At 45.1% G+C, this 15,368-nt stretch overlaps 1 pseudogene; it reads right to left on the bottom strand.

The window, feature by feature from the left end:
- The window catches only part of LOC121047906, a 56,039-nt pseudogene that overhangs the window by 27,565 nt on the left and 13,106 nt on the right, over positions 1 to 15,368 (bottom strand).

The following is a 15,368-nucleotide window of genomic DNA, read 5'->3' as shown; positions in this document are numbered from 1 at the left end:
TCGTGCGTACAGCCACTTCCGGTTGAGCTGCACGACGTCGTGCATGTAGCATTACTCTACATAAAAAGGGTGTCCTCAGGCCATAAGCGGGAGTTCACTCTGAGCATGCGCAGCGTTCAGAGAGCTCCGATGTGGCGTCCAGTGAATACCGCCTATTACAATAAAGGTTTCAACTCGACCGGGGTAATTTCAAAGTAAATTTCTTTATCAGAAGCTCAAGTTATTTAGGAAATATCAGTCCTGAAAAAATGGCATTAATTTAGTACGCAAAACGCGCGGAGTATCCGCGGCACGCACACGAGTATTACCACGACGATGATTGATTACTGGCTCAGCGCGGATAAGTTTACTGGGCGACTCAAAATATTGCACGATAATGCGTTACTATTCCTAAGATGCAAAAGCCTGCACTATTTCTCTGTATCAAGCAGGTGCCACCCTTATTTCACCGCATATTTAGCAAGCTGCCAAGATCGCTCACACGGTCGAGTAGCAGAGGAACATCGCCGCAAGGTACGAAGTCAGAGTGTCACTATCTGCCCCTTTCAGGCTCAAAGGATTATGCAGGAAGGTCAACAATGAAGTGGACGAGACTAACAGCAAGGCACTGTGTCAAGTGAAACACAGGAGCAAATTTGTTGAATGTGTCGAAGGTGTGGTATACAAAATACCACTGTCGTGTGGAAGATCCTACGTCGGGCAGACTGGGAGATGCCTTAACGAGAGACTAAGGGAGCACAACCATGCATGCGGACAACTGCAAGCACCTGGCAACCTTGCAGCGCATTGTTCAAAATGCAACTGCAAAGCTCTCCTTGACACTACTTCCATCTTGGCCAGGTCAAAGGACAGAACAAAGCGTGAAATAATCGAGGCTTTTCACATGGCCTCGGGTAGACACGGAGCGTGCGTCAGTGAGCCATCACTAGCTTTGCGACAAGAAGAAATAGATCTACTCAATAAGATACCAAACTTGTCGGAGCAAACATCAGGCCCCAGGTAAACGCTACAAAAACACACCATCCAGTTCGTATATCAAAGAGGCAGCTAGAGCAAACACCATCAAGTTCAGAAGCCAACAAATTCAAGACATCAACCATTCGTTTTCTTAGCCGCAATTTTGGAAAATACGGGTCGGGGGAGAAAAAAGAGAAAGAAATTAAACAGTTGTTAGTCTGCGCCAATTCATGCATGTTTTTGTCTGTCCTTCTGCATTAACTTCATTTCTCCAGTTTTCTTCCGCGTAACTACGCAGCGCAGCATACCATCAATACTAAGAGGGTCGGGCAGTATGCCGCCCCGAATTAGGAACTATAAAAGGCCTAGCTTTATGCAGCTGGGAAGACGAGACGCTACACGCTGGGCATCCCGAACTTGGAATATACGACACCCTTAGAGATAGTAAAATAACACTGCGTTAGGAACAACTTAACGTATACGTACCTTGGAAAACAAAGCCGTCTACGCACCGCTGAACGCCTCTGACGACGCGATGACAACGTCAAACTCGCCTTCCGAGCGGGCAGCAGCACTCCGCAGCTCGGGGGCCCACGCCGGCCGGCAGCGGCTTGCGCATGCGCGGGTGAGAGATGTCTTCCTGCGCGCGGCGTAACACGGCTCACGGGCACTGTACTTCCGCGGTCTGATAGAGTTCCATTAAAATTGCTGGATATCCGGCACTTTTGGGCGCGTTCAATTCGCTTATACCAGTTGAACCGACTATAAACTGTAGTCTTGTAAGGCTTTTTTTATTTATACGGATAAGCTCATACTTATTGCCTAAATAGCACATTTCAATGCATATGGTACAGTTCCCGTTTTTGAAAGCAAACAGCACATTGTATGCATTTCCAGAAAACGGGACATGTTCTATTCGGTTTTTCCACGTAGATTGATGGAATTTTCTAACAGTGTAATAAACTTATAGGAGATTCGAAAACCACCCGTTGTGTCTGTTTACCTGCCTTTTTGCAACCATCTGGGCGCGTACATTTTTTACTGGTTTCCTTGAGGTGGGTACACAAAGAGGTGTAATGGTACATCATTGAATGAGGTGTATATATGTTCCATATGAGCAGGGTGGGTGTAAAAACGGTGTAATAGTAAACCCTGTTGGCGGGTGTATCTCCGTTCCCTATGGGCGGGGTCGGTGTAAACAACGGTGTAATAGCAAACCCTGTTGGTGGGTGTAGAGAAGGGTATACTTGTACACCTTAAATTGGGGTGTACCTGCACACCGAAACGACAGTGAGGGTGTAATAAAGGAGTAGTGACACACCCCATTATGGGGTGTATATGTGCACCCCCGAATGGCTGAAGGTGTGTAAAAGGGTGCACATATGCACCCCTAAAGAGGGTGTATGTATGCACCTCGTTTTGAAGTGTACTTGTACACCTTTATGGGTGTAGTATATGTGGCAGCACTTACACTCCCTGTGGGTGTACCCACTACACCCTTTTTTTTAGAGTGTTCCATCATGATACGTAATTTGAAACACTCACTGCCACTCAGCAGCCTTGGTGGAACGTGCCCTGATGGTCCATCAGATGACGTCTGACAGCGACTGCCAAGGGAATTTCATCAACAAGGGCAGCATTTATATGAGTAAAGCTATAGGCACTCATAAATATCACCAAATGCCTAGACAAAACAAAATGTTCGTAAAAAAAAAAAAGAAAAGCAGGTCCACCGCGGATCGAACCCGCGTCCACTTGCGTACAAAGCGGACACGTTAACCCCTATGCTGTACCATCGCTTAGGAAACTCGATTTGACCATTCGTTCTATACGAGTTTAGCGGAGTGCGTATAGCTTTCTCCGTCCGAAGTGCACTCGGGAGTGCGTATAGCTTTACTCTTTATATAAAGCTCAAATTCCGAGGTGGCAATCTTGAATGGCTATGAAACGGTTCACAAGCCGAGGTGGCCATCTTGCATGGCTGTGAAACGGCTCACAAATCCTTAAAATGAATGTAATTTATGACATCGAAAATCAGGAAAAATGTGTACCCGTCCTTTTTTTTTCCCCCTTTTGAAATTTGCGTTTTTCGGGCAAAAGGGACATTCGTTTACAAACGGGACCACATGCACCGTAACCATGTTTCAAAGAAACGCCCTCGATGTCTGAACCTTTCGGGACGACCGCATACACGTTAATTCACAAAACCTATGCGACTCCGCTGAATCTAGAGAGCAAGCATGCATGCTACGACAGACAGCCCTGGCTTCCACGGACGAACGCGAGCAGCCCCGACACAGCGGTAAGGCCAATAGCCCATGCCAGATAGAAAGGTATAAACTTTCTAGCCCATACCTCTCGGACCCAGTCAGGAGAATTTTAGTATTGCAGCGCGAGATTCTGACAATGAGCGCATCGCTCTAAAGAATGCTTCGGCTGCATATGCAATTAAGCCTTCAGTATGTTATGCAAAGCACTCGTACATCACTCGCCGTACTTCAGTTCTACTCACCTGCCATGTAGAGTACTTTCGCGTCGTAGAACGATCCTTTTGTTCGAGCGTCTCCGGCCCAGTAGACCTGGTACACATTGTCGTCTTCAACTACAGCGCTAAAGTCCCTTACATCGCTGGAACTCACAACAGGCTGGGTCTTGTCGAGTAGAAATTCTACTGAAACATAAGACATTGTAGAGCCCGGGCAGGATCGACAGGTTGGAGCAAGCGGGCAAACAAAACGAGTCGAGAGCGATCTTTCATGGAAGCTCGGCCAAGCCATGGGCGAACCGAAAGTGGCGTGTTCGGCGTTTCGGCGGGCTTCTGATCAATATTGTCGGTCGGTTGCGTGTCATATCTCTAACATCAGCGGTTTTATGGGCTCACGTCCCGAAATCGTTTTCTCGTGCATAGACTATTTTTCGTATTCATAGATTTGACGAAATAGTGGTATCCGAATGAACTTTACGTCCTTTGACCGTCAAAGCTTTCTGACTGCACGCAAAAGATTTTTGACGTACAGTCGAAGACAGTCGATGTACAATCAGAATCGCCATCAAGACATCTTGATGGCATTTCGCGGCGGCCGACTGCCACCAGGAAACCATCAGAAAGCCGACAAGAGGAGTCTGACTGGAGTTTGACTCGGTCAGAGTAACTTGTTGGCCAATCAGACATTCTTGACGTACAGTCAGGCACAGTCAGCGGTCCACTAGGAAACATTGACTGCCAAACAGGGTTACAGTGATGGATTTTTCATTCGAGTTTTGCATTTGAGAGGAGTGGAATGTATTCCCCCTAGTAAAGTATTTGCTTCCACCACGCTCATTACAAACACCACCAAACTTGTTGTTCGCAAGGCAATGACGTCACGACAGGGAACCATAGGAGGGCGCCACCAGAACATCTCGCCGCCAATACATCATACAAAAGACAGTCTGCGTACAAATTCGAACGCAAGTCACCGCAGGACGCTCATTATCTGCCCAAATGGAACCCTAGAGGTCCGAACGAGATGCCAAAGTTTCAGACTAACCGTTGCGTTACTGAAAAGTTATCAGCTATTATCTGAAATTTTCAATGGGGAACTGGAAGTTGACAGACTTTTCGAATACAGAAATTTGAATGGCGCCATGTTGTCGAAAACGGGCGAAAACGGGCCTCATTTTCCCATTGAAATTTTCAGCAAATAACTCGTAACGTTTCACTGAGAAAACGGTTTGTTCTCAAACTTTGGCGTCTGGTTTGGACCTCTATCGCTACATTCAGGCGGAGAATGAGCGTTCGGTGATGCATAGTTTAGTTTTGCAATAAAATAAACACCACTTTCTTTTCTTTTTTTTTTAAGAGGCAACGTTGTAGGGTTTTCACTGAAGTCTCACGAGCAAGAAGTTTCTTGAACCTTCGTACATTCTGTGTGCCACTTAGGCATCTGTAACTCCGTTTGCTTCTTTATTTTTTGATAACAAAAGCTCCGTTTAAAGCAGCTGTGTGCAAGCAGATGAAACGACAACCGACGGCCTCAGTGTACCGCCGCCACCTTATGTCGTCACGCCCTTCGCGTGTCCTCCAAGAATGACACTCGCTTCTTCTCCAGCAATACTAGACGTACACAATTTGAGACTTTTGCGCTACTCTGCTTCTCCATTACGCTTCTCTGCTTCGCAAGCGAATTATCTACAGTTACTCTATTAAAGAAAAAGAGAAGAAAAAAAGAGAAACAGGGGTAAGGTGGTGTAATGCGCGCCGTTAAAGTAACGAATAGTCCGAGAAATGTGTGAGCGGTCACCTCAAACTGCACGTCCCAGCAGTAGATGCAGCTCTGGGTGCAGAACGGCCCCTGAACGGCGAGGATCGGGTTGCAGCGTCGGTCGTAGATGGTGTACGACGGGAGAAAGACGGACCAGTCCTGGTAGATGTAGGCTATCGTCTCCCCGGGAGGCGCCTGAACTTCGATGTACTGCGACAGAAGAACGGGAAAATTGGTGAGTAGGCAGAGATCGTTGTACGTAATGGAACATCCTTTTGCGCGTCATGCGACGTCCACCCTCTGCATCATTGCCTTGTGGCTAATGCTGCAATATCATTACCTGTGGAGCGATAAGAGAGACTCGTTCCGCCTCCTTTAAAGGGGAAGTTAATTTCTTTGCTTCAACATGCCGTAAGTAGCGGCAGAACCTAAGAAACATTAATATTTGGTAGGAAAACGCACGAAAAAATATTTTAAACTGAATTAGACGATAAAAAAAAAACCACCTGGTTGTTGGTCGTGAAGCTGCAATGAAATGTCGTGGTGACATCGGCACTCTAAGCGGCAGCGACAGATTACCTGTAGTCTGTTGCAACTAAAAAATGTATAGGGCGAGAAAACGGAAGGCCGGGGATGATAAAGAAGGCGGAACGCTAGAGGGAGGAAGAGCTTTTTCCCTCTCCTCTCCAGCGTTCTGTCTGTTTCCTCCTCTCCGGTTTGAGTTGCAACGGACTATGGGCCAGAACGTAATACCGAAGGTTTGGTGACAGAAGCCAAAGCGCAGTAGGACACCTTAGATTCACTCCGCCAGACAATCGCTTCCACTCATTCTTCGACGTCACTGACGTCAGGGGTTGATGAACTATGTTTTCCAAGATGGTGCGCGCTGCTTTCAACCTGGTTCTCGCCGAGAGACGCTGACCTCTCGAAGTGACCCGGGTTTACGTCGCAGAGCTGCGCCAATACCCGCTTTTGGTCGCGATAGTTTCTGTGCAACGATATGAGAATTCAGCGATCGTTTCGCCATCCAACTCAGTCACCGTGGACGTGCTGAGGCCTGGACGATCGCGTAAGCCTAGTTGGACGAGAAAGACGAAAGCGGCGCCGATCGCCTCTCGTCATTCGCTTAGTGTTTACCATTGAGACGAGTCGCGTTGCAAAACCGTGGCGATGCGAGTGTTTTTTCGTGAAAGTCTTTTTCTGTGACGATATGAGAATTGTGCAGTCGTGTTCTCTGCGCCTTCGCTTGGAAAATCGCGTCCCGTCGAGCATAGGCGTGCGCAGGATTTTTCATTAGGGGGGGCGAGGTTTCCCCAAAGCGCGCCCCCCCCCCCCCCCCCCCCCCCGCGCTTTCTATCAACGCACTCCCACTGATGTCCTTACGCTCATATTGTAGTGCTGAGACGAGATACGGTTATAAAACGTCTATTTCAACAATATTGAATTGTAACATATACAAATTATTATTAAGCAGTAGGTTTCACTTTCTTGTGAAACGTCCGCAAAGAAAGGCAGTCCCTGCGCAGCTAAGGCGTCAGCAGAGTGTCGAACCAAAATTTTTATCGGTTCGGTTCCGGTTCAGGTTCACGGCTTTCGTTTCGGTTCCGGTTCAGTTCTGGGGAGCAAAAAATAACGGTTCAAACCGGTTCGAACCGGTTTGAACCGCTAAATTGAGAATATATTTTCTACGTTGGTTCTGGCCATATATACTTTTTACGCCATGAAACGATTAACTATATAGCTTCTTCGATCGTCCGTGCAATTTACGTTTGTTTTTAGATACCAAAATATGAAATTCATGAAATTCAGTTATTTAATTTTGACGCAAGAGTAGAAGAAAATCTACATTAACGCACATAACGTCGTGTTCATACGACTCAACATCCCTTTGTTTACAGTAGCGCATATATTACCTGAATCAAAATGTTTAAGTGCAAGAGTGAAGAGGTGAGCTTGTTGGTACATCTGTAAATAGATCAGCTTGAAATTTAGAACTATACGGCATTTCCCTGTCCGTTCTTCGTGCTTAAGTAAAATTCTAAAGTTCAAGCTGATTTATTTACACGGTATAAAATATTGTCGCGAAGTGTGGTAGGTCGCCTAAACTACCCGTGATTGATACAACTTTGTGTCGCAGTATTAAAAGTTACATCGTGATTGTGTCTTTGAACCAAGGAATTAAATACATCACATTAAATTATAAAATGGGCACATCGTGGCCATATATATTACCAGATATTGTTTACGAAATACACTTTACAATATATATGTATAAGATGACGACACAACTTAGCTAAAAGCAATGAAATTTTCAAAAAGTCACAAAAGTTTTAGAATAATTCCTTTCGGACTATTTTTTATAGGAACACCAAGCGGAAATCAAAATGCTTGTTGTTCTAACTAAACGTTGTTTACACTCAGTACCGCATGCATGCGACTAATCATGCAGCAAGAAGTAATCACAATTGTTCACCCTAATTTATACGCACCTTCGCACTCCGATCGAATCTGCCCCAAAATAGCGCTTGTCCAGGTGAACATTTTCTTATACAGGAGAAGCTGGCATAGCCTGGTTGTTGAGGTTTGTTCTTGACAAGATGCCGGCCAATTTAATTTGCAAATGAGCATCACCCTTGCTAATTGATGATTTTAACGCGATAGTGTTAAGGAGCTCATGTCGCAGAAAACCCGATGTCGGTGGCGTGACTAGGAAATCTTGGTTGGTCGATAGGGTGATGACGTCAGAGCTACATGCCCTCGCGCAAGAATTTCAAACATCCCACAATGCTCATGTGAAACGTAACATCACGCGTGGAATGAGAGTGAATAAAACATGACATGTAATGCGAATTAAAGTTCGCCGTGTGTCTCAAATGAATTCACTTTTTAAAGTAATTCCTTTTTCTTGAAAGAAAAAAATTAAGAATTTTAGGTGGGATTTGAACCTATGACCCTTCGGTTGCGAGTCAGACGCTTTTGACTAGGCCACGCGAGGCACGCTTTCTCCAAGATTCTTTTTTGTTAAGTAAAACGAAGTAGTATTTCACGTTCTACTCGACATGGCAGGTAATTAATTGGACACTTTTTGACGGTTTGCGTGCGTAATCGTCATAGTTCCGAAGCGCGCCCTTGTTTGCTTTGTTTGTGTCCAGCCCACAGACGCATAAAAGTAAGGTTCCCCACATAAAAGAGGCAATAACAGACTTCTATATGCTTGAGAAATTATATGTGTGAAGAACACATTGTTATTTAAATTAGCTTCAAAATCAGGAATGTGTGTTAGGCTGTCCCATATCACTTACAACGTGGCTGCCGAGGATAAAAACGCCGGAAAAGATTGGCAAAACATTTTTCAGATAATTTGGGGGGGGGGGGGGGGGGGCATTGCTTTAGGGTGGTCGGCCACTTAATCATGTTGTAAAATATTCAGTTAGTAATTTTATATATTTTTATAACGATCAACACATTTTACTTTATAATGTTCCCATAACTGCTTGATACCGACGCAGAAGGACGATACTCGAAACTACGCGAGCTGTGGAGTCTGCGTAAAAGTGTTTTTCTGTTTGCTGATTGGCAGTTCGAAACATCGTATTGCAGGGTACGCCAAAAAGGGCTCTGTGCTCACATAATAGATTGGAAGTCAAATACATGAAATGTTCAAAAATAAAGAGATAATTAATGTTATTTTTCTAAACAATCTCTTACAGAACGCCTTACTGCAAAAAGATATGTGTAAAAATGCAGGCAATGAAATTTATAATTTTACATAAATAGGGCGAAGGAAAGACAAAGATTCTTAAAATCTTAGTATAAATCACATTTTATGAGCTGTTATGCGCTCGAAACTTCGCGAAATACTGCCTCGGGAGGCAAATGTTATATTCGGTTTTACCTGCACTTTGTTTTGGCCCTCACTTTAGAACCTTATGCTTGAATTGTCATGCACGCTAACATTTCTCTAGGCTGCCATATATCATCGCGAGACCCCTACAAAAATTGCACAACTTTACAATTAGGACATCTATTGCTAGTGTTGCAAACATCATAATTTACCAGAAAGCTGGTTAGAAAATTTTATTTACAACAGTGGTGTCATACGTAGGACGAAACCAAAAACCGAAAACGCGCTTAACTGTTTAACATAGTATGCACGTGACATCATCACACTATAGGCTGGTGGTCATTGTTATTGCTCCTTGCTGAGAAAATCGAATTCGGTGGTGCAAAATGCGTGCTGAGGAGGTTCAAGCTCAGTGAAAGCCAAGTCTTTTAAAAGCACGTATTACTATTCTTAGTGCATCGTCGAGCGTCTGGAACGACAAAAACGTGCTATTTGGCAAGAGCCTTTTGCACACAAAGTAGTTTCCGGGGTCACGCTTTTTGGTCTGCGCCAAAGATGCGGGGAAGAGGGACCTTTACAACACAGTAGGTTTTTAAAATTAACCTCCCTCTCCGCCCCCACACGCACACGCACGCACGCACACACACACACACACACACACGCACACAAACACACACACTTCTTTTTACAGCGGAGCTATTAAGGGCTAGTTGCCCCAGTATCGTGTCCGTCAGCAAACAAATGACGGCACTAAACTCTGGACAGCTACCGACATCTATAAGTGACGACGGCAACCAGACAACCGACTTGCTGGTTGTCTGGTTTTCACCGTCGTTCATAGATGGCGGCAACCTTTCCAGCATTTCTACTCTGGCTTGCCAACTTGCGGCCGGCCATTACTTCATTCCCACCATAGTACAGCTTCGCTGGTCTTCCTTCTTCACCCGAGTGGAAAGGCTGATAGTATTCCTGAGAAATTGCCTCCTCCGGTTCGTGTGTTCTAATTCGACTATTTTAGTGTTCACTTGTTAACAGCAACCCTTCACTGCTTTCATTTTGCACCCCGTGAAGTTTAAAGGGGTGATAAAATTGATATCGGTTTGGAATGTTCATGACTTTTCCGAGGCGTACTGGTCCTAGTCTGACCCAAGTATACTCGCACAGGCCGCCACTGATTCAGAAGCTTCTTTGTCTGGGTGAAATTGCGAGGATTAAATGAGACTCTTTCTTTGAGTCTTGCCTTCGCAAAGATTGATGTATTTGTGGGATCAAACCCACCCGCCTGACGACAGTCGAGCGCGGCTCATGGATTGGACACGAGAACTGCGTGAGCACTGTACATCGGATCGTAACAAGCAATGCCTCGGTGGACACTTGGGTAGCGGCACATGTCCAACCACTGTGGTAATGAGAATAACCAAACTCTAACAATGCCTGGAGCTCCAGCACGCGTTTTCTTCCTTTCCAACCCCAGCGCGAGGGTATGATTAACGTTGGGGGCATAAGACAGGCACCAGGCCAAGTGGCCGCTTCTGGCTCCGAGTTGAGGGAATGAACGATGCTCATATTTCTCTAACTTTTTGGCGACTGCCATTGCCTAGAAAAAATAAAAAAGCCAAGTTCAATCAGTTATTAACGTTAGGGAGTGATCCTGAGTAGAATTTTGTGATGTATAGAAATCTTTTTATAGCTTCTTTAAGCGAAAAACAGAGGGGGTCGAAACTTGGGCAATAATTTGAGAACGACGCTCGTGTGAGACTTACAGCGACTGCCATTGTTCGCCTGTACGTCTGAGGTCACTAAATTTTTTTTTCCTTTAAGTATTTTTTCCATGCACAGATGTAGTTCTATAGAACGTTATATTAATAAGTCGCATTTAGTCATTTCAATACTTGTATTCTCGGGGACATCTTTCGGATGCAGTTCAGCAGCAACGAAACAATGTTTGGGTGCCTCAATGATGTAAAACTGGTCTTGCAACATTTTTCTTTTTTGTACTTTCAACGAATACTGCTAAGAAGTAACCCCTGACGTTTATAGCTTGCGAAAATATGCATTAGTTTTACCCTCTGCGCAATAGCAGATGCAGAAAAAGTAAAGGAAAGAGACAGCTGTCGGTCCCCTCCTCAACTCGCAATTTGAATAAGCGGCCGCGTGATCTGACGCTATTTATATACCATCAGTGTATATCATAGTCATGCCCTAGGCGGCATGACTATGACTATGGCTAGTGTTTGGAAAGCAAAAGCTTAAGTTGGAGCTTAATATATTTTTAGAGTTGGGCTATTATCATATTTAATTGACATGAGCCGTTACCCGAATGTTTGACGATGCTGATTGCCATGAACCCGAGCACTCGACTAGCTGTTTTGAAAATCGCTTACGTCACGGTGTCACGTCACTCGGTGCAAAATGGTGATGTCATGTTACGTTACGCTGTCAACAAGGCTAATACATTTAGTGACTTCTTTAAATCAAATCGAGTTGACGCAGTGAGTCACGTGACGTCACGAGGTCACGTGACATGACTTGACAACTTGTATTGACAATATGACGTCGCGTCACAACGTGACAAATGGTTAATCATAGTGCCAATACAAAAACGCCACGAAAACCCACAATTTACCATACGTTGCAATTCTGTATATGACAATTTGATCAATAGAAATACAGCCGCCAATTTTATATTCCCAAATGTTCATTTTGTGATACTAACAAAAAAAAATTACCTTGAACCGTTTTGAACCGGTTACCGTTATATTTTTTTCGGTTCGGTTCCGGTTCAGTCACAAGATGGCGGCGAAGCTTTCGGTTCGGTTCAGTTCCGGTTCGGCTAAAAATAACGGTTTTGTTCCGGTTTTCAGTTCCGGTTCGGTTCCGGTTCGACACCCTTGGCGTCAGTGACACAATGCGCATACAAAATGTTTTTATTCTTTCTAAACCAGAGAAAGATACGAGGCATATGCCATCTTTAACAGCACAGAATATTTAAAAATATTGCCTCAACGTGACTCCGCTAGTATGGAAAATATAGTATACATACAGGGCAAACGCATGGGTGCACCTGGCGAAAGCTGTCATATGGCGTCTGCAACGTTCATGCAGAGGCCGAAAAACGCCATCTAATACACAACGTAATAGCAAAGCTTAAAAGCACGAGAATATATCGCAGATTAAAAATACGAGAAACAGCAAGTTACAATATTTAGTAAACGCTATGACATGCTATTTGTTTTTCTTCTGAGCATCCAAATGTACAGTTGATAATCTTACTTTCTGGCGCTTAATAAAACATGTAATATAAGCAACAAGATAACACTCACGCATTATGTCATGCTCAACAAGCATTATACAAACTAATGGATATGTTATGTGGTGGTAAAAATATTTTATGACTTTATTTTATACAGTCATATTTTGTGAAAGCAAAATTCTACGCGATTTTGTCGCGAACTGTTCGATGACTGACTGCGTCGCGGCGTGTTTTTATGGTTGTTTTTTTTTCGTTGCGCGCACTAGAGGGAGGGAACGTTGGCGTCGGTGTTTTATGCCGTCGAAAAAGAAACCATGGGCCTCCTGCGCTGCCCAGAGGGTGCTGCGAATAAGTCTTGTCAGGACGTGTTTTGGGTAGTACAAATTTTAGCGTCTCATACTGTCACGCATGCAGAAGCGTGCCTGTTCTGGTGCGGAGCGCGAGATCACGATGAAAATACAAAGACAGAACAAAAATTCGAACGCCGTCAAAGCTAAGACGCTGAGAGCGTGAGCCAAAAGATGCCGTTTCACGCGTGTCAAAGTGACATCAAAAAGAAAAAAAAAATTAAAGCGTCGCGACACAGGTGTTGTGACGTCACCACCCAGAGATAAGATACGCGTGCCCTAGCGGTGGTGTCATGAATTTGGCACTTTCGATTCTCTTGCAACGTTGAGTTTGGCCGATTTCTGGCGTCCAAAGCTGTTTTTTCGCTCTTTAGCACCACATAGAATTGAAAAAAAAAAACTCGACCAACGTGCCATAAGTAGGGATATGCTCAATCAGGTGTGCTTGTACTACCCAAAATGAGGGCGCTACAGTTTGTTCAAAGCTTCAGCGCAGGAGGCCTATGCCGTCGCGCCTCGAGTCGTGCCAACTTTGCGCCCCCCCCCCCCCCCCCCCCTAGATGATTAGAGGGGGCGGCCGCCCCCCCTGCCCCCCCTATGCGCACGCCTATGCCGTCGAGACCAGGGCAAGGTTCCTCAACGCCGGTACCTTCCCTTCGTTCGTTTAGTGTTCGCTCTTGTGCCAAGGAATGGCGCAAAGTCGTCGTGGTTTACGCGTTTCTTTGCGGTAGCGTGATAATGCTGCTGTCACACCACTATCGATGCGATATGCTGCGTGAAATACTCGAGTAATGCCACCGCCGCGTTGCCTGACCGGACTCGCCCTGCTTCCTTGTTGGCTTTGATAAATGAAGGATACCAACTTGTATGGCGCCCTTCAAAGCGATATTTATTTCTCTGTGAAACTGGTGCACTTGCCGGGTCTGGTCGTCGTGATCTGTCGGTGATAAATCAGGATGATCGGGGTCGTCCCGTTCAAAGAGCAGCGAGCTCGCACTCCAAACCGACGTTGCCGATTTCGCCAGATCTGCCGATTCGCGGAGCAGACGACGCACGCACGGCTCCACCGGCTACGCCATCTCCCGGTGACATGTTACATCCTCTGGTCACTCTAAGGGAGGTAATAACGCGTTGACGCCACCAAGTGTCAACGCTCATAACTATGGTACGCTTGGGCCTATGGAGGCCAATGACGTCGCAATATGATTGATAACGCTATAGCCACCATGCTGGGATATTTTCTACGGAATTTTGCGAAAGCACCCTCATCTCTAAAGCTCCTACTTTACACAGCACTGATTCGTGTAAAACTCGAATATGCCACTTTAATCTGGCATCCTTGTCGTGAAAATCTAATTCACTCACTCGAAATAGTCCAAAATAAGTCTGTTTATGTTTTTTTTTTTTTTTTGTCGGACTATGACAGAACTGCGAGCATAAGCACAATGAAATTCAGCCTTGACTTAACGTCTTTGGCATCCCGTCGTAAAATCTTTCGTCTTTGCCTCTTTCATAAGTTGTTTTAATACCTCCATCTCCGCGAAAAACTTATTTTACCTCCCCAGTGTGTTTCATTTCGATTAGATTACGTTCATAAGGTTGGTATCCGATGGTGCAGGACTGCTTTTTTTTCATTCACTTCTCCCACGCACAACGGAAGAGTGGAATCGCCTTCCCGTACGAACAGTTCTGATAGAAGATCTCCAACTGTTCAAGAACGCCTTAGCTAATATTGTATAGATAGACGCCATTTTTTTTGTACTTCTACTAACTGGTTCTTTTTACTTCATCGTCATTTATTTGTTTGACCACACCCGTCTTTATTGACTAAGGTTCTGAGGGTACATGTAATAAATAAATAAATAAGTAAACCACTCGAACTATTCAGAGACCTTTTTCTCTACCTGTGCTTTGTGTCGAAGGAAGCTAGGCGTGTAGTTCCTTGAGCTGGAAACAAACTGGAAACGTTCGGCAAGAATGCCAGCCTGTTCTTCGAGGCTCTCAAAACATATTTCATTTCATGTTAAAGAGGAATGAAAAATGAAAGACGTTTACAATCCCCTGTAGCGCCGAATTAGAGCGGAGCTCTTGAGGAGGAGGAGGGAAGGGTGCTGTGGGGAGGCTATGGCCCTCCTGCTCTCCTGCTCGCCTCCCATTTAGGGGAAAATTTTCCGCTACGTTTGGCATCCCGTCGTAAAACTTTTCCGCTAAATTTAGCGGGAAAATTTTTCTGGTAAATGTAGCGGGAAAGTTTACTCATAATGCAACGCGTGGTTACGCCGACGCCGACGGCTACGCCGACGCCGACGGCAACGCCGACGCTGCTCAAGCCGGAAACGGGCGCCTAAGAGCTGTGCTCTAAAAGCACAGTAAAAGCCGTTTATTTTGTGAACTCGATCCTATACCTCCTTTGGTGTTTCTGGCTATTTAATGATAATGAGTACCTCCCCAGCAACTACCTTTAGACAGCCTGCGAGCAAATCGTGCAGGAGCCTTAATTTCTTGAATGCATAAGGTAGATCTGTGTAGCGTACCGCCTAAAAATGCCCCATGCTTTTGTTTTGGCCACTCGGCAGTCTTTATTTTACCATGGCTTTGGTCGTTTGGGATGATGAGTGGACGTCATGGGTATCGCGAGCATAACAGCTTTCGATCTGTGCTTCGTGATATGCCCTGCGGCCTCTTCAACAGAGAGTTGTTGGAGAGATGTAATAGCTAAAACA

Source organism: Ixodes scapularis, unplaced genomic scaffold (genome assembly GCF_016920785.2).
Source record: "Ixodes scapularis isolate PalLabHiFi unplaced genomic scaffold, ASM1692078v2 PGA_scaffold39__5_contigs__length_11793443, whole genome shotgun sequence".
In the NCBI taxonomy this organism is placed as follows: domain Eukaryota; kingdom Metazoa; phylum Arthropoda; class Arachnida; order Ixodida; family Ixodidae; genus Ixodes; species Ixodes scapularis.
This window is presented reverse-complemented; position numbering and strand designations above follow the sequence as displayed.